The sequence below is a fragment of the Eurosta solidaginis genome, chromosome 1 (assembly GCF_040869045.1).
Source record: "Eurosta solidaginis isolate ZX-2024a chromosome 1, ASM4086904v1, whole genome shotgun sequence".
NCBI lineage: Eukaryota > Metazoa > Arthropoda > Insecta > Diptera > Tephritidae > Eurosta > Eurosta solidaginis.
Window position 1 is genome coordinate 107,353,886 of NC_090319.1, and position 25,010 is coordinate 107,378,895.

At 36.6% G+C, this 25,010-nt stretch overlaps 2 protein-coding genes across 13 annotated transcripts in view; one reads left to right on the plus strand and one right to left on the minus strand.

Moving 5' to 3' along the window:
• The window catches only part of LOC137236681 (adenosylhomocysteinase-like), a 505,973-nt gene that overhangs the window by 296,175 nt on the left and 184,788 nt on the right, over positions 1-25,010 (minus strand). The gene's annotated exons all lie outside the window — the stretch shown is intronic.
• Positions 1-25,010, plus strand: part of LOC137236677 (putative fatty acyl-CoA reductase CG5065) — a 176,938-nt gene that overhangs the window by 70,949 nt on the left and 80,979 nt on the right. For 2 of the 11 annotated variants that reach the window (XM_067759571.1, XM_067759572.1), the window contains exon 1: positions 3,971-4,153. The exons of 1 other annotated variant lie outside the window; for it this stretch is intronic. The gene's annotated coding sequence lies outside the window, so the exon portion shown is untranslated. Of the gene's footprint in view, positions 1-3,970; positions 4,328-25,010 lie in introns of those variants that run through there. 8 more of the 11 variants (XM_067759564.1, XM_067759560.1, XM_067759569.1 and 5 more) reach the window with 7 other exon arrangements.

Genomic DNA, 25,010 nt, shown 5'->3' on the forward strand with positions numbered 1-25,010 from the left:
TCGTTACAATGGAAACTCCCATATGTACATATATAAACATTGCAAGTCCACAAAAAGTTCTTTTAATTTCAAAATAAATTATTACATCTTTCTCAAATGTTAATACTGAAATTTTGCGATACAAACGTTGCCTAAGTTTCAAAATTAAGTAAAACCAATTAACTAATTAATTAGATTGTGTCTCCATCTTTTTAGGATGTTGTATTTAATGTCGTGACAAATTAATGAGTTATTTCTTTTTTTCTAAGAAATATTTAAGCAAAAGATATAGCGGAAGCATAAGCAAAACTAACAAGTAAGGAAGGCTAAGTTCGAGTGTAACCGAACATAACATACTCAGCTGAGAGCTTTGTAGACAAAATAAGGGAAAATCGCCATTTAGCAAAATGAACCTAGGGTAACCCTGTAATGTGTTTGTATGACATGGGTTTCAAATGGAAGGTATTAAAGAGTATTTTAAAAGGGAGTGGGCCATAGTTCTATAGGTGGACGCCATTTCGGGATATCGCCATAAAGGTGGACCAGAGGTCACTCTAGAAAGTGTTTGTACGATATGGGTATCAAATGAAAGGTGTTAATGAGTGTTTTAAAAGGGAGTGGGCCTTAGTTCTATAGGTGGACACCTTTTCGAGATATCGCCATAAAGGTGGACCAGGGGTGACTCTAGAATGCGTTTATACGATATGGGTATCAAATTAAAGATATTAATGAGGGTTTTAAAAGGGAGTGGCCCTTAGTTGCATATGTGAAGGCGTTTTCGATACATCGATGAAAACGTAGACCAGGGTGACCCAGAGCATCATCTGTCGGGTACCGCTAATTTATTTATATGTGTAATACCACGAACAGTATTCCAGCCAAGATTCCAAGGGCTTTTGATTTCGCCCTGCAGAACTTTTTCATTTTCTTCTACTTAATATAGTAGGTGTCACACCCATTTTACAAAGTTTTTTCTAAAGTTATATTTTGCGTCAACAGACCAATCCAATTACCATGTTTCATCTCTTTTTTCATATTTGGTATAGAATTATGGAATTTTTTTTCATTTTTCGTAACTTTCGATATCGGAAAAGTGGGCGTGGTCATAGTCGGATTTCGGCCATTTTTTAAACCAAGATAAAGTGAGTTCAGATAAATACGTGAACTAAGTTTAGTAAAGATATATCGATTTTTGCTCAAGTTATCGTGTTAACGGCCGAGCGGAAGGACAGACGGTCGACTGTATATAAAAACTGGGCGTGGCTTCAACCGATTTCGCCCATTTTCACAGAAAACAGTTATCGTCATAGAAGATATTCCCCTACCAAATTTCACAAGGATTGGTGCATTTTTTTCGACTTATGGCATTAAAAGTAATCTAGACGAATTAAATGGAAAAGGGCGGAGCCACGCCCATTTTGAAATTTTCTTTTATTTTTGTATTTTGTTGCAGCATATCATTACTGGAGTTGAATGTTGACATAATTTACTTGTATTCTGTAAAGATATTAAATTTTTTGTTAAAATTTCACTTTAAAAAAAAATTTTTTAAAGTGGGCGTGTTCGTCATTCGATTTTGCTAATTTTTTTTAGCACACATATAGTAATAGGAGTAACGTGCCTGCCAAATTTCATCATGATATCTTCAACGACTGCCAAATTACAGCTTGCAAAACTTTTAAATTACCTTCTTTTAAAAGTGGGCGGTGCCACGCCCATTGTCCAAACTTTTTTTAATTTTCTATTTTGCATCATAAGGTCAACCCACCTGCCTAGTTTCATCGCTTTATCCGTCTTTGGTAATGAATTATCGCCCTTTTTCGGTTTTTCGAAATTTTCGATATCGAAGAAGTGGGCGTGGTTGTAGTCCGATTTCGTGCATTTAAAATAGCGATCTGAGATGAGCGCCCAGGAACCTACATACCAAATTTCATCAAGATACCTCAAAAATTAACTCAAGTTATCGTGTTTACGGACGGACGGACGGACGGACATGGCTAAATGAATTTCTTTTTTCGCCAAGATCATTTTGATATATAGAAGTCTATATCTATCTCGATTAGTTTATGCCGTTACGGATTACCGTTATGCGAAAAAAGTTAATATTGTAACGAATTTACTTGCAAATCCTCTTATTTGCAATCCTCTGCTAAGTCCGAATCACTAAACTGTTGAATAAATAGCTCCAATTTGTAATAATGAAAAAATGGCCTTTATTAAAGTACTTCACAATAACACTCAAACTGTGCAACGAATAGCTTGCTTAATAACCAAACTGATTGATAGCTCAAATGAAACTCTACTATTCAAAATAATACTGCTCTTGCTCGCTAGATATCGTCTTAGTCGAAACTGCTTCACAACTCAAATCAAACTGAATTCCAGCGCCTCTACAATTGCCGCCTTTTATACTCTTTGATTTCAACCTTCGCATCTTCTAGGCGCTTCCAGAATCTGCTAGTCCAGCAGCTCTCAAACTTCTCAGCTGTAACTACAATTGCACAATTTTATAGTTTTTCTCATTGCATACATATAGGAGTATCTCAGATATATGCATGTGTATGCATGGCACATATGTGTAGACGCAATTATTGCTTCGTTTATGTAGATACATAATGATGATCTATGGATGTGAATTCACGTCACTGCTTAGCATCGGCTTAGAGACAGCAGCACCCCTTAGTTTTGCTAATATTCGTAACAATATAATCTGTGAGCTCTGCTCAGCTGAGTATAAAATCGACAGAGTAGCATCATGGTATGGATTAGCTTCTTCAACTACTGTTTTTAATCATTTTTTCTGTGAGAGAAAAGCTCGACAAATACAAACTAAAAAAAAAAAACAGAATACATTTTTCGGTAAAATCGCTTGAAATTTATGAAAAATATTTGTTTTGCTAAAAAGTGACTATAAAGTTTTTTAGGCAATTTATACATAAAAGTTAAAGATAAGTAGCTGAACAGCGATAAATGACGTAGCAAGGGATATCAACTCATCCTCTTACTTTTTCCCCATCTCAATGCAGTTCTTTTTTGACTGCTGTGAAATTAAGTGTCAGTGCCGGGCATTCTTTAATAATTCGTATAACATTTCTAAGACAGAGAGACCTTTGAACTTTTATTCGCAGCAATTTTCTTCGATATATGCAGGTCTCATCACGGGAAGGACCATAACCCTTACGAAGATATTTTCTCTTTATTACGACAAGTGCTATCTCATATCTTCTCGAAATCCATTACGCTAGTTAACCCGGAGTGTAATTTTTGTTCGTCGAGCGAGGACTTTACTTATCAACTGTAGGCATATTTAGCCCGAAGTATCATTAGTTGGCTAAAAGTGGATAGCTACATACGTATATACATATGTACATACATAAGTATGTAAGAAACAATAATTTATCTTAAAACATAAACCAAGTACTTACATAAATTACAAAATTGTTTGAAAACAACGCCTAAGTAAATTTTTTCACGGATAGGATAAAAAGGTCAACCGAATTCTCATGTTATTTAAATGTACAAATGTTGACATGTACATACATATATACATATACACAGCTTTTAATTAGCATTTTTGACACAAAAGAGCTTCATACAGTTTGATTTTGTTTGGTTTTTGCAAATCACTGGCATTCAAATTTCATGAATTATGCACATGTAACTAAGTACTTACAAGTAATCAATTCACACATGTAAAATATATATGTACATATGTACTTATTTAAGTACTTATGTAAGTTTGCAAATAAATTGGATGCTAAACGGTTTTAAGAGTTTCTTCTTTATTTACTCATATTATTCTTGTTTGTGTTTCCACTACTGCGGTGATATTTATTACAATAACAATTTACCACATAATATCAATACGAGTATTTTTTTAAACGTAGATACATATTGTACATACATCTGTGAATACATATGCAAGTTTGTCGGTTGGTTAGGCTCCTTCGCTGCTAAGATAATATAATTTTCCACCATTCCATATTTTTCAGTTTAGTCTACGTTGTGACTTCAGGCGAAAACCTCAAATATTTAGTTGCACTAAAAGCTACAAAAAAAGCTCTGAGTGAAACGATCGTTCTGCCACTGGAAATACCTACCATAATTACTCGCTGAAAAAACAAATTGAAATCGACGCTTCCGAATCGACAATTGTGTACAATTCAAGTTAAATGTAGGTGGTTTGTTATTCGAATCGGTTAGTCAGTGAGTGTCAGTGAGAAAAAAACCCCTAAGAACAACCGGAAACCAAAAAGGATTTTTTTGTAAACATAAAACTTTGGTGCATATTGTATAAGAGATAGTATTAATATATATAATATCTACCAAGGGAGTGAATGGTATATATGTACATAAAAAAATATTATTAAACCAAATGCATTCAACTAATTTAATATGTAATTGATACTTATCGAGCATTACCTGGCAAATGATACTTTTCGGCCAATTTTTCAATAGAAAGAAAATAATTTAAATTAATATTAACACTACAAAAAAAATTGTATAAAACAACAAGTAAGGAAGGATAAGTTCGGGTGTAACCGAACATTACATACTCAGTTGAGAGCTATGGAGACAAAATAAGGGAAAATCACCATGTAGGAAAATGAACCTGGGTAACCCTGGAATGTGTTTGTATGTCATGTGTATCAAATGGAAGGTATTAAAGAGTATTTTAAGAGGGAGTGGGTCATAGTTCTATAGGTGGACGCCATTTAGGGATATCGCCATAAAGGTGGACCAGGGCTGACTCTAGAATTTTTTTGTACGATATGGGTATCAAATGAAAGGTGTTAATGAGTATTTTAAAAGGGAGTGGGCCTTAGTTCTATGGGTGGACGCCTTTTCGAGATATCGCCATAAAGGTGGACCAGGGGTGACTCTATAATTTGTTTGTACGTTAAGGGTATCAAATGAAAGGTGTTAATGAGTATTTTAAAAGGGAGTGGGCCTTATTTGTATAGGTGGACGCCTTTTCGAGATATCGACCAAAATGTGGACCAGGGTGACCCAGACCATCATCTGTCGGGTACCGCTAATTTATTTATATATGTAATACCACGAACAGTATTCCTGCCAAGATTCCAAGGGCTTTTGATTTCGCCCTGCAGAACTTTTTCATCTCCTTCTACTTAATATGGTAGGTGTCACACCCATTTTACAAAGTTTTTTTTATAAAGTTATATTTGCGTCAATAAACTAATCCAATTACCATGTTTCATCCCTTTTTTCGTATTTGGCATAGAATTATGGCATTTTTTTCTTTTTTCGTAATTTTCGATATCGAAAAAGTGGGCGTGGTCATAGTCGGATTTCGGCCATTTTTTATGCCAATACAAAGTGAGTTCAGATAATTGCGTGAACTGAGTTTAGTAAAGATATATCGATTTTTGCTTAAGTTATCGTGTCAACGGCCGAGCGGAAGGGCGTACGGTGGACTGTGTATAAAATCTGGACGTGGCTTCAACCGATTTCACTCTTTTTCACAGAAAACAGTTATCGTTCTAGAACCTAAGCCAATGCCAAATTTCACAAGGATTGGTAAATTTTTGTTCGACTTATGGCATTAAAAGTATCCTAGACAAATTAAATGAAAAAGGGCGGAGCCACGCCCATTTTGAAATTTTATTTTATTTCTGTATTTTTTTGCACCATATCATTACTAGAGTTGAATGTTGACATAATTTACTTATATGCTGTAAAGATATTAACTTTTCTTTTTAAATTTGACTTTAGAAAAATTTTTCCTTTTAAAGTGGGAGTGGTCGTTCTCCGATTTTGCTAATTTTTATAAAGCATACATATAGTAATAGGAGTAACGTTCCTGCCAAATTTCATCATGATATCTTCAACGACTGCCAAATTACAGCTTGCAAAACTTTTAAATTACCTTCTTTTAAAAGTGGGCGGTGCCACGCCCGTTGTCCAAAATTTTACTAGTTTTCTATTCTGCGTCATAAGTTCAACTCACCTACCAAGTTCATCGCTTTATCCGTCTTTGGTAATGAATTATCGCACTTTTTCGATTTTTCGAAATTTTCGATATCGAAAAAGTGGGCGTGGTTATAGTCCGATATCGTTCATTTTAAATGGCGATCTGAGATGAGTGCCCAGGAACCTACATGCCAAATTTCATCAAGATACCTCATAATTTACTCAAGTTATCGTGTTAACGGACAGACGGACGGACGGACGGACGGACATGGCTCAATCAAATTTTTTTTCGATACTGATGATTTTGATATATGGAAGTCTATATCTATCTCGATTCCTTTATACCTGTACAACCAACCGTATCCAATCAAAGTTAATATACTCTGTGAGCTCTGCTCAACTGAGTATAAAAAAATAAATAAACTGAAAAAGCACATTCGCAGCTAAAATGTGAAACAATTAAAGATCTTCTTTTCTAGGAATTTACTAAGCGTGTACCAGAATCATTTAAATTTCATATGAAATCAGCAAGTAGGAATGAATGCAGATGTATAAACAGCATCAACTTTTCTGTATAGAAGATGAGGAAATCAAAATTTTTAAACTGAATTTGACAGGTGTTCCCAAAAACAATATCATTGTAGCGCAATATTTATACATATATTTTTATACCTTTCATAATAATGAAATGGTAGGTATATTAAGATTTTCACGAATCTCAAAATTGTAAGTCCTTAAAGGAGAAGAAATAAACCCACCAATGAGTTAACCAAATTGATCAGGTTGACAATATTGGCCCATATTACCTTTTACAATCAGTGACTGAAAACCATTTTCACAACAACTAAGGCATGGCTGTCGCCTGGTACGCTCTGATGTCACCGTGTTAAAAATGTTCTCCAAATTATTAAATAAATTCAAACGATTTACTTTTCACTCAAACTATTTATAAAAATTATATTAAGTTATGGATCTAACGAGTACTATTTGTCGTTGATTTACATATGTCATTAAACCGATACACCATTTCAGAGTTACTGTGATTTATGAAATTAGTTCCGATCACGAATCGTAGAACGACATACGGGCACTGGTTTGATTTAGCAATGTCCGTCTGTCTTATCTTTTCAGGACGTAAACCTTTTCTAAACAATTATGTTTGGTGAGATTTTCTTGAAATTTGGCACAAGACCACTTCCTTGACTATCTTAATATTTGAGAAATTTTCTTTCCGGGAATTGAACCAGTGGCCAACCTATTCGAAAAAATTATAATTATGCAATTTGCTAGAAATTTAATACAGTGGTTCCTTTTCGACAAACTTAATTTTTGGAACCCTTTCTATCCGGAAAGTGGAGCAGGATGGTGCTATTGGTTTGAAATTTATTTTTATACAGCTTTTCGAATAAGTTAGTCTTATATGTAAACTCGAAATCTATTGTTAGCTTCATAACTCAAGATGGGATGAACCAATTTCAAAAATAAAGAAAAGGTTAAGAAGAAGAACAAGAGAAAAGTTATGCAAAAAGCCATAGGCTGAAAAAGACATAAAGGAAAATATAAGATAGGTGGTAGAAATAGAGATGGTGAGGAAGAGCGTGGTAGAGGAACAACAGTAAGAGGGGAAAGAAAATGGGCGATATTTCTCTGTTTAAATATAAATAAATAAAGAAAAGATGAATAAAAATAAAATATGAATAAAATTTTAAAAATTGTACCTGTGTTTGTGTCATATAGTTTCGTAGTAGTTTGAAAAAACGAAGATATTAAAATTATCTGGTCAGGTGAGCAGGTATTCTATGTTTGGTATAGAGATTTCATGTATGAGAAAATTGGGGTGAGAGAGGTAGTGGAAGTGTAGGGGGGAGGGGGGGGGGGAGGAGTGAGAGTGGAAGTGAGACTAGGAGTAGAGGCGGTTGTGGAAATGGGAGTGTAAGTGGGAATAGGAGTGGATGTGCAAATGGGAATAGGAGTGGGAGCGGTAGTCGGGATGGTTATGGGTTCTGGAGTTGGGGGAAGATAAATGGAAAAAGAGATGGACAAGAATAATAGGAAAAAGGGAAGGAAACGTAGAGGAGAATGGGAAAGAAAGTGAAAAGGAAGCGATGCTACGAAAACCAATTTTCAGGGAGACCAAAGTCTAAAGATAAAAAGCTGTGAATAATTTTTCTTATGTAAAATGGTATACGTTGTCAGAGTTCCAGCAAAAATCCAAGCTTATACAAAACATGAAAAGAAATATCGATTCACGGCTAACATACATAGGTTATGGCTAGTACTGTGCCCTCAGCCTAACATAATTTTTTTATTATTACAAGCTTATCTGAAATTTCACCAGACTCGCTGTAACTGGGAATCACCTTGGGCTGAAGCTGTCCACTACGAATGCATATTTATTTGGGATTTTTCACATACATATACGAGAAATTCATAAGCAACTTTATATTTGTGGTTTCACTTCATTGAAGACGAAACCTGTTAAAATTTGCACTATTTGCCCCGTACCAAAAGGGAAATGTTCCATTTATACATGGATATAAATATACATATGCACAATGTAGTTAATGTACATTCATAAACAAAGCCTCTAAACGTGATTTTATCGGATATGAGCACTTATTAAATGTGAACCAGCAACATAATGCTCATAAAAGGGGAGTACTAAACTAGAAATAATTCTTTTGTCCATGGCACGAAAAATTAAACCATAATTAAATCTAAATTACTGATAAGAAAATTATGAAGCAAGGGCACTTATCTGAAGTTTTAATTTAATTGAGGCAAGAACTCCTAGCGACTCTTTAAATTAACACTAACTAAATACATAAAAACAAATAAGGAAATCTCAATTTAGTTACACATCTTGGCCACACAGTGGAAGTTTTTGTTATTTCTATGTTTTCTTTAAAAACATTTAATAGTTTGAAAATTGGCTCATGGCCACTTAAAAACACATATTTTTACAACGATGCTATACCTTTATTGTTTTATTTCCGATAAGCTGTTAAATTATGTTTGCGTTTAAGGACACTTATATAAGGATATTTATATAAAAGAACATTTTAAAAATTTGCTTGATTTCTTTTAAATTTCTCCTTCAGGATGACAAGCTGCTCTACCATTTATTGCATTTCCCAAATATCTGGATCCACGAAACTTTTTATGATATGTGTTATATTGTCATTGACCTCTGAACCATACATGAAATTTGAAGCGTATAGCACACCGGAAAGCTACTTCAAAAGTTAGTTTTATCGGCCCGTGCGCCACCTAGTGTGAATTTTTCTCCTATTTTTGCATTTACACCGTGTCCTGAACTACGTGCATAGTTTCAAGTGTCTAGGTCAATTGAAAGTTACACAAAAACCTATCGCAAGATTCCGCATGCTCTTCAGAAGATCTCTAAATATCTCGATATCCTGGAAGAATTTTTTTTTCTAAGTGTTAAATTTTAAAAGGTTTCTAGGCTATTTTCACAGTTTTTGAAAGTTACTTAAACCGCGACGCCAGCAGTGACACATTTTCCTGTTTTGAAGTATGTTTAAAGTTTTAAGCCTCTAGCTTAACCAGAAATTATTCAAACAACGATTGCAAGATTTTCCAATTTTATACAGAATTGTGAGAACGAACATGAGAGCGACTTAATAAAAAGTAAGTAGAAAGAGGACGGGAGAGAATAATAAAATAAATACAATACGCGATAAATCCACGAGGAGATTTACGTCGTGCTACTTTTTAATTTTTCCTACAAATTGCCGTGACGTGACCTAAATCGGAGTCGGCATCCGAATGTCACCTGCAACAAGATGAATTTTCAGTGAGACAAAAAAGGGTAGAAACACCCTCGGAGTAGAAGCAGGATCTTCGGTATGGTTCAAAAATTAATGAAGAAAACAGTTTTAAATTGAATTCTCTTAAGTCGGAGTCAGATGGAACTTTACGTTGGCTTTATGTACGAATCCAAAGTTTACAACAAAGTTAAGGCATACGAAGCTCAGGAAAGCTAACAGAATGTATGGATTAACTCAAACATGGTACGAAAAGTTAAGCAACTTCTATCTTTTGATAACATTGATATCTGCCGTATTTTATTTTCCTTTTATTCGAAGCATTTTGAAATATTTAGAATAAAATAAAATAGCAACAGATCAACTTAAAAATGTCTCTTACAACCAAAATTACTAAAAAATATGTTCAAATGCAATTTTTAATGGTGCACAAGTGCCAAAGTTAAAGTTTGGAATAAAGTTCAGCCTGACACAGCCCATAGTGAGATGTCAATTAGGCAAATCACTAGGTCTTTTATTGTCGTATGGAGTATATTTTTAAATACTACTCTTTTGACCAATACAATTAGTTGTATGTTGTATTTAGATACATCCGTAAGAAGAGCCATCGGCAAAAATCATTAAAATAAACAACAACAAAGCATACATAACAGGTTTAAAATCATAGTACATACGTTGGACAGGAGACCTTGTGAATTTCCAAAATAAAATAAAATGAAAATAAGTTTTACAATAAAAAACTAGTAAGGACGAGACTGTCCTCGGCTATGCCGAAGACTTCATACCTGTCATGAATGGGGCTGAACAATAATCTTATCCCGTTCGTAATCTCCAAATAATCGGATGTATAAGGTAAGAAATATATAGTGAACAGATGTACATACCTAAACGATTTTTAAGATAAATATGCTTACATATATAGCATATATTGTTGTCTGAAAAAATCATAAAGATCGGTGGTATATATATTATATAATATACCACCGATCTTTATGATTTTTTCAGACAACAATATATGCTATATACGTAAGCATTCATTGAAATTTGAAGCCTCTAGCTCTTAAAATAGGGCAGTAATTACGAAAAGTTTCTTATCTGAACAATCGGTTGTGGGGGATATATACTATATATACGACTGATCTCATCAATTTTTTCAGACAACAATATGTGCAATATACGAAAGTATATGGTGAAGTTTGAAGCTTCAATCTGTTAAATTGAGGAAGATATGACAAAAATACTCTTTTCCTGAAAAAATCGGTTGTATGGATGATATATGCTATAGTGTTCCGATCCGGCCGGTTCAAATGTCTAATTGGACACCCAAATACATCCGATCACCAAATTTTATCAAGATATCTTAAAAATTGAGGGACTAGTTTGCATACAAACCGACAGACGGACAGGCGGACAGACGGACAGACGGACATGGCTAAATCAACTCAGCTCTTCATCCTGACTTAATGGTGGGTCTATCTATTTTCCTTTAAGGACTTACAATTTTGGGTTTCGTAACGAAATTAATATACCATTTCATTTTCATGAAAGGTATAAAAAGTAATAATAATTGTTTATAAAACAAGTGTGATAGCTTAATCGTCAACTGCCAGACAGGATGCTCAAGATGGTCACTTTTTAGCATTGGTGACGCATACGGGTGGCTATCGTCAGCGGCTGATAGAAATAGATACATTATGAGACCACGATAGTCACGTATTTGAAAATTTTGAGTCCGCAAATTATCGATCAATAGATGTGCAAAAGAATGCACATGAAAAAAAATAAATAAAAAAAAAAAGAATGCACATGCACCGGTTAAAAATTTGAGCCTAAATCTGAAACTTTTTTGTACTACATATATGTATGATCAAACCAAATTTGGTTTAAAACTTAGATTATAACGGTCTATTTTAAAATGACAGCCCAGAACTTGAGAAGTCTTTACTTGCAGTTATAAATAAGGGAAACCCCAGTGGGAGGTGGCTGGGCTTCGAACCGACGTGCCCCAGATTGTGGTAACGTGCTCTAACACCTTACAGGTTAGGTTAAACTGGCCCGTCAATAAATACCTCACCCCTACTAGGTACCAGGACTTATTATCAAAGTTTTCTAGGACCTAGCATAATATCCTACTCGAGATCTGGCATCTCTGTCGCTCTTAGTAGATAGAGCATTGACCTGGAGAGTGCAGGAAACGTACCCAGGACGTGCTCAACTGTTTCTTCCTGCAGCTCGCGCTTCCTACAACTGCTGTTAATGACGAGGCCAACCTTATAAGAATGTGACGCCAAAAGGCATTGCCCAGTTAATATTCCATTGTGAGTCTTAAGTCTTCTATCTTTAGAGATATATGCAACTATGAGAGTCAAACGTGGTAAGACTTAATCATGATCTTAGAAATTTTGCAGCGCCGTGCTTTTGTCCACGCCTTTCCTGCTTGATGGATCATATGCAGCTCTTGTCTTCTTTTAATTTCTCGTAAACGGATTGGGACGTCTATGGTCGTTTCACCGAGTGTTGCACCTCTTTTGCCAACTCATCGGCCTTTTCGTTACCTTCTATACCTTTCTGACCGGAAACCAGGTATAGATGTATGGTCCGGCCGGAACAAAGCATTAGAGGGTTCTTTGCATTCCAGTACACTCCGTGCTTGGCTGCATGGCTTTTCATTACTTAAACTTCCCAGTGAGTGCTTGCAGATTTAGAGGTGTGGTTTCTGTCATTCCACGTATTTCACCTCCTGTTTCTAGGACAAGGGCGTTTGCCCTCCCCCTTTTGCATTTTAAAAGCAAGCTTGTCGTGCTCAGCCGATTGCTGCATCTTGCCCTTCGGGGCTTCCTACTCCTCGACGCGGTTGCTAAGGATTGAGGATTGCTCGTAGCAAAGACTTTATCAGTGAACTGTCTTCGACATTCTTCCACGGTCTCACGGGCCCATACCAAACGTTCGCTTTCGCCGTCCGTTGGGTCGATCACTGCACCCAAGCGTTGGATAATTCTTAATGCTGCTCGGTATTGTAAGGCGAAACGGCGAACACACAGGCCAATAAACCGTTCATCCCCATATTCGGGCGCCATGGAGTTCGGCTAAGCCCACACACAAATGACTAGGTGCCTCCTATAATGAAGACCTTCATCTTATATGTATAAATAAATGTTTCGGAAAATAATCTATGACTCGCAGCACCTAGTTTGAATTTTATTTAACGTTATCATTCCAAATTTAAATTGAAATTTGTATATATGTATATACTTCGACCCTCGATTCAAAACTTTTAATATATATCTGCAGAATCGCTACACAGTTAAAAATTTGAGCCTAGATCTGAAACCTTTTTGTACTACTCATATAATACTCAAACTAGATTATAACGATCTTCCTGAAAATGGGTGCAAAGATTTGGATTTCAATTTGAAACTTGAGAAGTCTAAAATCGCAGCTTTAAAAATAAAAAGCTTGTAGCCTAGTTTCTAGTTTCGAACCGAAGTGCTACGGATTCCAGCAGATTGCTCTACCTACTGAGCTATCACATTTGTGTAAGAAATCATATCATAACACCCTGTATGTATAACCAAATTCAATGACTTGCAGCACTTTTCACAAATGAAATTTTTTATTTTTAAATTTTCAGCACCATGTTTGAACTCTTGGGGTTTGTTTTAAAACCAGAAGTTCATACAAGTTTTGGGACTACAAGTTTTTATTTCTGGACTTTTTGAGACTTTTTTTTAAAACAATATACAAATTTTAAACTTATTGTTAAAATAAGTTTTAAATTGAAATGAATTTAAAAAACACAGTAGTAAATTGAGAGGTTTCCAATTTAGTAGAAAAGTGTTTGAAAAAGTGCTTAATCCGATGAATGGCTTGAAATTAAGGTTCAGAAATCTAAGCGTATAGTTTGATTTTTTAATATTATAATTTACAATTTAAATTGTAGTTGTTATACCTTCCAAACCTTCAGGTTTTTAATACAAACCAAAGTTAGAGCTTTCTTAAAAACCTGAAAAGTTTAATTTTTAAAATAAAATAGGTTGGCTTAAGTTTGGGCTTAGGCTAAATTTTTTAACCATTCATCCCGGGAACGGCTTAACAGATTCTGATAACATTTGATATAAAGGTAGTTATTTATAAAAAAAGCCTAAAAATCATAGTAAATAGCAATTAGGTTGCCAAAAGAAAGGCACTTTGCGTCCCATTTTAATAAAAATTCCTTCAAGGGGTCTGTCTTCTAGAGTTAGTACCTAATTTCATATATACTTCTTTCTTTCTGTACACATTCATATATATATTGCAAGAGACTTGATCTATTATTACTGGGTTAGAGTCCCCTCCTCTCAAGCCATCGAAACTCTGTAAATCTGTGATTATTATTATTATTATTAGTACTAGGTCTGGAAGCACTGCTACCTTTGTGCAGATCTATTGTGCAATACCTTTTTACTTCATATCACATAGTGATTAAGAGTCACACCACCTAGATGGGAGAGTCTCTGCCTTGCCAGAGCGACGAATTCGCAGAGAATGTGAACCGGCGTTTTATCATCCAGCTCACAGGAACGACGTTTTTGGGTATCAGATAGAGTTAACTTACTTAGGTGATATCGTAGACCGCAGTGTCCCGTATAGTACCCAGTGAGAGTTCTTAGGTCCTCCCTGCTTACATTAATGAGTTTGGCTGATACAATTCAGTGACGTCTGAATTGCTTAGTTTCCCAGTTACTTATAGTTTCCCTGGTGCGTGCTTTTGTAAGTCCACAAAAGGGCTCTGGACCATAGAATGCTACTGTAGCACCCTGCTTTGCTAGTTAATCTGCAGGTTCTTTACCTGCAGGTTCCTGATGTCCGGGAACCCATCCTAACAAGTCCTTGTTTTTGGCTCCCAGGGCATTAAGGATTTCAGTGCATTCATCCACTAGCTTAGATGTAACTGTGTAGGCACACAGGGCCGCCTGCTGTCCGACATAATGTAGATGCTCTTCGATGTTGAACTTCTCCGCAGACGTTCTCTACCACAGACTTCTGTTGCATGAATTTCTTCCTGAAATATGGTAGCGTAGCATTCCATTGGTATCGATTTCTTGAAGTTCGGCCCACAGATGCCAGCTCTCGTTCTTCCGTCATCGAATTTCGATCCATCCGTGAACCAGAGTCAGGGTCGTTATAGAGATTCCTTATTTCCCAGTGGGTCCTGTCCACAATAAACACTTCAAAGTTCGGTGAGATTCTGAGCTTGAGGGCATTACGTCACGCAGTTTTAATGAGTTTTCTTATTACTTTCATATGCCCTATCATATTTCCTTTCTTCAACTCAAAAATATTTGGAAGTCTTAGTGCGCCTAGTGTTGCCTCTTTCTCTATCAGAATAGGGTATTCCCACTAAGGCACTAAGTGCATCAGCAGGGGCGGTTATCATCGCACACGTTATGTCAACGCAAACTAGTCGATGCAGTTTGCTTAGTTTTGCTGTTGCCATTCTTTGCGTGGCCTTCTGCCACCAACCTAGGGAAGCATAGGTGACTATTGGCCTTACAACAGTATTAAATGTCCAATATACCATTTTTGGACATATCCCCCATGGTTTGCCGTAGATACGAGTACAGGCGAAGAAAGCTCTTATTGCTTTGATTAGGATAGCATCCAAATGAGAATTCCACGTGAGGGTTCTATTCAGTGTGACCCCTCCTCCATTGAGAATTGTATTTTTGTACCACCCAGGGATGGTTCTGGCCCCATGTTTTGCCGTAGATACGAGTACAGGCGAAGAAAGCTCTTGTTGCTTTGTTTAGGATAGCATCCAAATGAGCATTCCACGTGAGGGTTGTATCCAGTGTGACCCCTCCTCCATTCAGAATTGTATTTTTGTACCACCCAGGGATGGTTCTGGGATGGATGCTTTCCTTCTTCAGGTGAAAGGCACTATAGCAATTTTGTTAGGTTGATAAACAATCCTTTGGTATCGCACTTTCTATGATGCAAAGGGCTTGTTTCATGCGATCTGATATTGTATCCTCGTGCTTCTCTGTGAGGCAAATAACTAGGTCATCTGCATACCCTTGTGTGTCAAATCCCTTGGTTTTCATTAACTGAAAGAGGTCATCTATGACCAGAGTCCACAGAAAAGGGGAGAGCACACCTCCTTGTGGGCATCCTCTTGTAGCCGCAATTGATTCAGTTGTCCCTCCCAGTTCCAAATGGATTTTTCTACTCTTTAACATGGACAGCACCCATCGAATTATTATAGGGCTTATGTCCTTGTCAATCATAGCTTGCTCGATAGATAGATGTTTTGTGTTATGGAAAGCCCTTGATATATCAATAAAAGGGCAGAGGGGTATATTTTTAGATTCTAGAGTCTTTTCGATTTTAACCGTGAGACTATGAATAGCCGTCTCCGTGGATTTCCCCGACTGGGGGGGGGGGGGGGGGGGGGGGGGGAACTGATTCCTACACAGAGGGAGTTTATTTAGATTGACCTCCCTGATATGCTGATCTAAGGTGTTCTCCATACCTTTTAGGAGAAAAGAGCTCAGGCTTATTGGTCGATACGACGAGGACGTCGAAAAACAATCTAAATCAAAAAAGCAGCATTAAACTGCATTTCTGGAAGTAGGCTAAGCCTATATCTAGAGTGTGTAAAATTCGAATAATATAAGTAAGCTGAAAAAAATGTCCATGTCTACACATTGCTTTACATAACCACTGCACCAAGTTTTCTATATAGTATAAGAGAAAATCGGAATTTAAATCTGAATTTTGTTCCTCTCCCGTAAAATACCATTTAATTTTTAAACACATTTTTTTTCGAATAACTTGTTTCTCATTTTAACAAACTTTGATAAAAGTACTAGAAATGTAGTGTTTTTTTTTTTGTCAAATATTAAACATAGTTTCGCTAAAATTTCACCTGACTGACTGTAACCACAAAATCCGATGATTTCTTTGTTGTCCCTTACAAACGCACACATATGCATACCAATATTTCAAGGACAGGTTTCCAATTTTATTCAGACGTATACCACGCAATGTTAATGCACTAAATAACTCGTCTGAAAAATCTTGCCCCGGCGCTACTCACAGGGGTGCGCCAAATGGTGCGCAAATCAGAACTTCCTGGATAATTTGTATTTTTATTATAACTGATTTCTGGAAAAAATTGTCTATACTAATAGATGCATGCATATATCCGGAACACTTGCGACAGGTTGTGGAATAATTGAAAGCATATATCTTTTTCTCACGTTCAACGTTACGGTGGGAATTATTGAAAAATGATTATCGAAAACTTTCAAACAATAGAACACTTAGAACAATTAGCAGAGGACACTAACACCACAAGTGACATCAGAAGCGAAGCTACAGTTCTGTTGCAGCTCAGATTACAAGATCCGGGGATGAATTTTAGAGCGTTTCATGATCTTAAATTATTAGCGACTGAACTATCCGAAATTCGAGACACTCTCTGTGAAGAAGCAATAGAAAAAAAGGAGTCTCTTTCTGAAAAATGGGATATTGATATAGTAAAACGTGCAAGAAGGCGGGAGATGTTGGTCTTTCCGCAGAGTGTTTTCGATCGTCCCCAACAAGAAATGCGAAAAAGATTTACACGACTAAAGGACCTTAATTTTAGATTTGAATTCCTCTTATACGTTGGAAATTTGTTAAACAAGGGCGCCAAAAAAATCTTTTGCCCGGGCGCGAGAAAACCTCACTACGCCACTGCTTAAATAGGATATCAAAAAAAAATCGCTAGGTGCTATCACCCATGAAGTTGATAGTGGCTACCAAAAAAATCGGGAAATCGTACCTTAAAATTCGAAAGCAGAATTTCCAAGTTTGGAAGTTTTTTTAAACTTTCACGATCCCTGGACCACCTAGCATTATGCTGTTGAGAAAAACTATGCCCCAAGATATTCCTTTCAGCACTTTGGTTGAGAAAGTTCTTATCACAGAATATATTAGCTATAAAGAAGCCTTTATTGGCTTCATGTGTACTATGCTGCGAATCAACAATATATTGCATGTGAGTCAAGCACTCTATGCACCTATTATGCAAAGGCTGTAATAAGTATTTAAATTTTTCACAAGCACTATATATTATTGTGTAATGAGTCTAACAAACAGTAGCATGTGTTAAATTTTTAAAATTTTTTAAACAAACTGTTCCTGAATGGGCAAATTGTTTTGTGAATACAATCAGCGATGTCAGTTTCTTGACATTTTGTTTCTGTGAATTCCTATAGCCAGTAGCGCTTACTGTGTGCAGCTGAAATTTCTAATTGTGACATCAATCCGATTAGTTAGCACATCGATAAATGGTAATTTGATCGCACCAACGCAGAAGTAATTCCGAAGTGACCTTTCAAAACCAAAAAAACAGGCATTTATAATGATACTTCGAGATGCCCCCGCTATCTTCTACCAAGCTTTCACCAAAAAATGTTCAAGAGTATATTGTAAAGAAATGTTCTACCAATAATAATGGCCTTCAATAGTGGGAAATAAAAGTACCTTAGAACCTATAGAACCGAAATGATGTACTTGCATAGCGATAACGGAGAGAGAAGTGACAGGATAAGTGAATAATACCATCCATCTAGTGGTTTCCAAGTTTAAATCGCCGGAGTACAGATGGATTATAGGATGAAGGGAGCATAAGAATCTTGTGCCACACACTTGGAAGATAATTCGGTTCGTTTTTCTATCAAAGGTTCGTGTTCGATTTAAAAAATATGTAATTTTACCCGAAAGACTACAGGTCGATTACCGTAACTTCTTTCCTGCTGAAAACGTTTGGGATATTCGTAAGTATGCATTTAAAGTAGGACATGGACGAAAGTCTGTTTTCTTCAGCACAACACGTTTACACCGAAGGTAATTTTAGATTATACCGGTCTTCGTGAAAATGAGGACGCGGAACTGAAACATGAGCCTTAAGTCTTCTCCGTTTAGAAATATGAGCCACTTTATGAGTCTAGTACCCTAGGACTTGCACATGATCTTAGAAATATTACCCGCTTGCTGGATCATATGCAATTCCTGTCTCCTTTTGATTTCTCCCAAACGGATTGGGACGTCTATCGTCGATTCGGCGAGTGCTGCACCCCCTCCTTTGCTCATTCATCGGCCTTTTCGTTACCGTCTTACCCGTTTATAACCGGGAGCCTCTTACAGATGTATGGTTCGACGTGAGCGAAGTTTTTCCAATGCTTCTTTCCATTTCAGAACACTTTTTGATGAAGTACTGTATGAGGTTATTGCCTTAATCGCCGCCTGATTATCAATACATTTTGACGCGACTGCAGCTTAAGCACGCTTCTTCCAAAGGGTCCGCTTCTTTCTTCCCGGCTATAAATTCCTTCTGAAAGTAATCTGGAGGATCTACTTATTTCTGGATCGACACAGTAAATAGCAGACCCGACCCCTACCGTTAATTTGGAACCGTCGGTATATACGTGTGTAGTATATTCTGCCATTTCTGCACCCTGGCTCCAACCCTCCCGCTCAATTGTGGCCCCAGATCTCTTTCGAAGGTCAAGCACGGGACCATATATTCCGTTTGCCCGATTTAAATGGCGCTATGCTGCTATGGCCATACAGCCTGCACTCCAGCTGCCCCGAGGCCTTAAGCCTTGTTGCAGTGGCAAACACGATATTTTTGGCCATGTGGTCTTTAGGCAGGATGTGTAGAATGGCAAGCAATGCTGCTGTCGGCGTAGTTTTTAGGATTTTAGGACTCCAGTTATGCTAATCATTGATAAAAACTAAACTGTACTTATTATAAATATATAAAAAACTTTTGACTGCTATAGTTTTATTGAAGGAACATCGTACACCATAAATACTTGATATGCACAATAACTTTTAATTATCATAGTTTTATTAAAAACGACGCGGAACGCTGTAAAACATTAAATAAACTCGCGCACGATTTTTTTTAAATTAAATATTTCTATTAAGTTCAAATTTGTCCAAAAATATATTAAATACCGGCACGCATACATAATTGGCTTCATTTTTATACTCAGTTGAGCAGAGCTCACAGAGTATATTAAGTTTGATTGGATAACGGTTGGTTGTACATATATAAAGGAATCGAGATAGATATAGACTTCCATATATCAAAATAATCAGGATCGAAAAAAAATTTGATTGAGCCATGTCCGTCCGCCCGTCCGTCCGTCCGTTAACACGATAACTTGAGTAAATTTTGAGGTATCTTGATGAAATTTGGTATGTAGGTTCCTGAGCACTCATCCCAGATCGCTATTTAAAATGAACAATATCGGACTATAACCACGCCCACTTTTTCGATATCGAAAATTTCGAAAAACCGAAAAAGTGCGATAATTCATTACAAAAGACCGATACAGTGACGAAACTTGGTAGATGAGTTGAACTTATGACGCAGAATAGAAAATTAGTAAAATTTTGGACAATGGGCGTGGCACCGCCCACTTTTAAAAGAAGGTAATTTAAAACTTTTGCAAGCTGTAATTTGGCAGTCGTTGAAGATATCATTATGAAATTTGGCAGGAACGTTACTGCTATTACTATATGTACGCTTAATAAAAATTACCAAAATCGGAGAAGGACCACGCCCACTTTAAAAAAAAATTTTTTAAGTAAAATTTTAACAAAAAATTTAATATCTTTACAGTATATAAGTAAATTATGTCAACATTCAACTCCAGTAATGATATGGTGCAACAAAATACAAAAATAAAAGAAAAATTCGAAATGGGCGTGGCTCCGCCCTTTTTCATTTAATTTGTCTAGGATACTTTTAACGCCATAAGTAGAACAAAAATTAACCAATCCTTTTGAAATTTGGTAGGTGCATAGATTTTATGACGTTAACTGTTTTCTCTGAAAATGGGCGAAATCGGTTGATGCCACGCCCAGTTTTTATACACAGTCGTCCGTCTGTCCTTCCGCATGGCCGTTAACCCGATAACTTGAGCAAAAATCGACATATCTTTAATGAACTTAGTTCACGTGCTTACTTGAACTCATTTTATCTTGGTATGAAAAATGAACGAAATCCGACTATGACCACGTCCACTTTTTCGATATCGAAAATTACGAAAAATGAAAAAAATGCCATAATTCTATACCAAATACGAAAAAAGGGATGAAACATGGTAATTGGATTGGTCTGTTGACGCGAAATATAACTTTAGAAAAAACTTTATAAAATGGTTGTGACACCTACCATACTAAGTAGAAGAAAATGAAAAAGTTCTGCAGGGCGAAATAAAAAACACTTAAAATCTTGGCAGGTATTACATATATAAATAAATTAGCGGTATCCAGCAGATGATGTTCTGGGTCACCCTGGTCCACATTTTGGTCGATATCTGGAAAACGCCTTCACATATACCACTACCACCACTCCCTTTTAAAACTCTCATTAATACCTTTAATTTGATACCCATATCGTACAAACTCATTCCAGAGTCACCCCTGGTCCACCTTTATGGCGATATCTCGAAAAGGCGTCCACCTATAGAACTAAGGCCCACTCCCTTTTAAAAATACGCATTAACACCTTTCATTTGATACCCATATCGTGCAAACAAAGTCTAGAGTCACCCCTGGTCCACCTTTATTGCGATACCTCGAAAAGGCGTCCACCTATAGAACTAAGGCCCACTCCATTTTAAAATATTCATTAACTCCTTTCGTTTGATACCCATATTGCACAAACGAATTCTAGAGTTACCTCTAGCCCACCTTTATGGCGATATCTCGAAACGGCGTCCACCTATGGAACTAAGGATTACTGCCTTTTAAAATACTCATTAACACCTTTCATTTGATACCCATATCGTACAAACACATTCTAGAGTCACACCTGGTCCACCTTTATGGCGATATTTCGAAACGGCGTCCACTTATAGAACTAAGGCCCACTCCCTTTTAAAATACTCATTAACACCTTTCGTTTGATGCCCATATTGTGCAAACAAATTCTAGGGTCACCCCTGGTCCACTTTTATGGCGATATCTCGAAACGGCGTCCACCTATGGAACTAAGGATTACTCCCTTTTAAAATGCTCATTAACACCTTTCTTTTGATACCCATATTGTACAAACAAATTCTAGGGTCACCCCTGATCCACCTTTATGGCGATATCTCGAAACGGCGTCCACATATGGAACTAAGGATTACTCCCTTTTAAAATACTCATTAACACCTTTCATTTGATACCCATATCGTACAAACGCATTCTAGAGTCACACCTGGTCCACCTTTATGGCGATATCTCGAAAAGGCGACCACCTATACAACAACCACCACTCCCTTTTAAAACCCTCATTAATACCTTTAATTTGATACCCATATCTTACAAACACATTCTAGAGTCACCCCTGGTCCACCTTTACGGCGATATTTCGAAACGGCATCCACCTATAGAACTAAAGCCCACTCCCTTTTAAAATACTCATTAACACCATTCGTTTGATGCCCATATTGTACAAACAAATTCTAGGGTCGCCCCTGGTCCACCTTTGTGGCGATATCTCGAAACGGCGTCCACCTATGGAACTAAGGATTACTCTCTTTTAAAATACTCACTAACACCTTTCATTTGATACCCATATCGTACAAACGCATTCTAGAGTCACCCCTGGTCCACCTTTATGGCGATATCTCGAAAAGGCGACCACCTATACAACAACCACCACTCCCTTTTAAAACCCTCATTAATACCTTTAATTTGATACCCATATCGTACAAACACATTCTAGAGTCACCCCTGGTCCGCCTTTATGGCGATATTTCGAAACGGCATCCACCTATAGAACTAAGGCCCACTCCCTTTTAAAATACTCATTAACACCTTTCGTTTGATGCCCATATTGTACAAACAAATTCTAGGGTCGCCCCTGGTCCACCTTTGTGGCGATATCTCGAAACGGCGTCCACCTATGGAACTAAGGATTACTCCCTTTTAAAATACTCATTAACACCTTTCATTTGATACCCATATCGTACAAACGCATTATAGTCACCCCTGGTCCACCTTTATGGCGATATCTCGAAAAGGCAACAACCAAACTCCCTTTTAAAACCCTCATTAATACCTTTAATTTGATACCCATATCGTACAAACGCATTCTAGAGTCAACCCTGATCCACCTTTATGGCTATATCCCTAAATGGCGTCCACCTATAGAACTATGGCCCACTCCCTCATAAAATACTCTTTAATGCCTTTCATTTGATACACATGTCATACAAGCACATTCCAGGGTTTCCCTCGGTTCATTTTCCTACATGGTTATTTTCCCTTATGCTGTCACCATAGCTCTCAACTGAGTATGTAATGTTCGGTTACACCCGAACTTAACCTTCCTTACTTGTTTTTATTATACTTTAATTATTAAATAAAGTCTTTATATTTACCAAAAGCCGATTTGTAGTTGCTGCTTGTAATTTTTTCAAGAAAATGTATGACAAATAATTTTTACTGAAAAATTCTTCGTGATAGAAATAACCTTGATGGGTTTCCCAAGGTAGCCGTTGATCGGACAAACCCTCTTGAATTTAATGGGTCTCATTGGGTTTCGAACCCAGTTCTTCGACAAGAAAAGTAAACTAGGCGGAGAGAGCGAAGAAAGCCTCAACGCATTTAGTTTTAGGTGAAATTTTTCCGGATCAGTCGGTTAAACCTAACCAAACCTTGAGTTTTTTTATATAAGTAGGAAGTTTCCGGGTATGTGGTGTTTCCTTCCATCCGAACCCACGCTTTTTTTGTTGCTTGTCACTTCGACATATAATGGTAATAAGCGAAAACATACTGATGCTGCTCAGGCGTGCAAAAAGTGCGTTCGAGAAATTATCCCTTATACAAATAGATACATTTGTACATAAACAAGCACCAAAAAAATATTTGCTTATAAAAGGCTTATTTCATGTGGCCAAAAGGAGGCCGCTGTGGTGTGTAGGTAGCGTGGTTCGCCTTCTACACCAAAGATCCTTGGGTTAAGCCCCGGGCAAAGAAACACAAAATTCAGAAAAAAGTTTTTTTCAATAAGAAAAAAAGTTTTCTAAGTGGGTTCACCCCTCTGCAGTGATTTGGGAAACACTCTGAGTGTATTTCTGCAATGAAAAGCTTCTCAGTTAAAACTCATCTGCCTTGCAGATTGTTATGGAACTTTACTGGTATACTAACTATTAGCTGACAATTGTTTTAAAGTTGTACCAAGATTACCTGATGGCTAGAAGTAGTTTGTCGGTGTTTGCCCGTGTGCATCTAGCTAGACCTTCAGCCACTTATGTGGATTCGTTGAACAAACAATAATTCAAACACTTAAAATGGCCAGCGAATGTTAACAAAGGTGACACAGCACTACTTTGCCTTTGTCCCGCGGTTCTACTGCCTATATATAATTTATCGCATTTAACCCACCCTCCATGACTTCTCAGATGTTTGTGAGAAGTCCCAATTACAAAAACAAACACCAACTGAATATCAGACCCTTACAACAATCTAATTAACAATACATTTTATTTATATCTAAATAATCTTACTAGCTGCTAACGAAAGGAACTTAAACATATAAGTGGTTTCTCCGTACTAAATTTCTTTGTATATACGAGGAGCGATATGGAATCGGAGCAGCATACTAAAAGCAGTCTTACAAACTTATTTAAGAGTGCGTGATATTTAAAAAGGTGAAATATTATTAAAACAGAGAAATTAATCATTTTAAATCAAACCTAAAATATTTGATTATTTTTTGCGTTTTAAATGTATGTTGCTAAATAAGTACATATTAATAAATATTAATAACGAAAAAAATCTACACACATTCCTAATACCAACTCATTTCATAAATTTTCTCGTTTCCCTTACGATCCACTAATCATACTCATACTGAATGATCATTAACGCCGTAGTAAAAAAAAAAAATTTAGTATACATTAGTAACGCAAAAAAAAACAAATGGTATGAAAATATAAATATTAGATTTATAAACTTTCGCGCATTGCTGTTGCAGGAACTCGATGAAGATTTTCGACGATTTTTCTGCTTTGGTGAAAAAAGGAACTTTTTCACATACGTAATTTTTATACCTTTCATGAAAATGAAATGGCATATTAAGTTTCTCACGAATCTCAAAATTGTAAGCCCTTAAAGGAGAAGAGGTAGAACAACCAATAGATATACCGGAATGATCAGGATGAAGAGCTGAGTTGAATTAGCCATTTCCATCAGTCTGTTTGTATGCAAACTAGTCCTTCAATTGATGCGATATGTATCTTCATAAAATTTGGTGAGCGGGTATATTAAGGT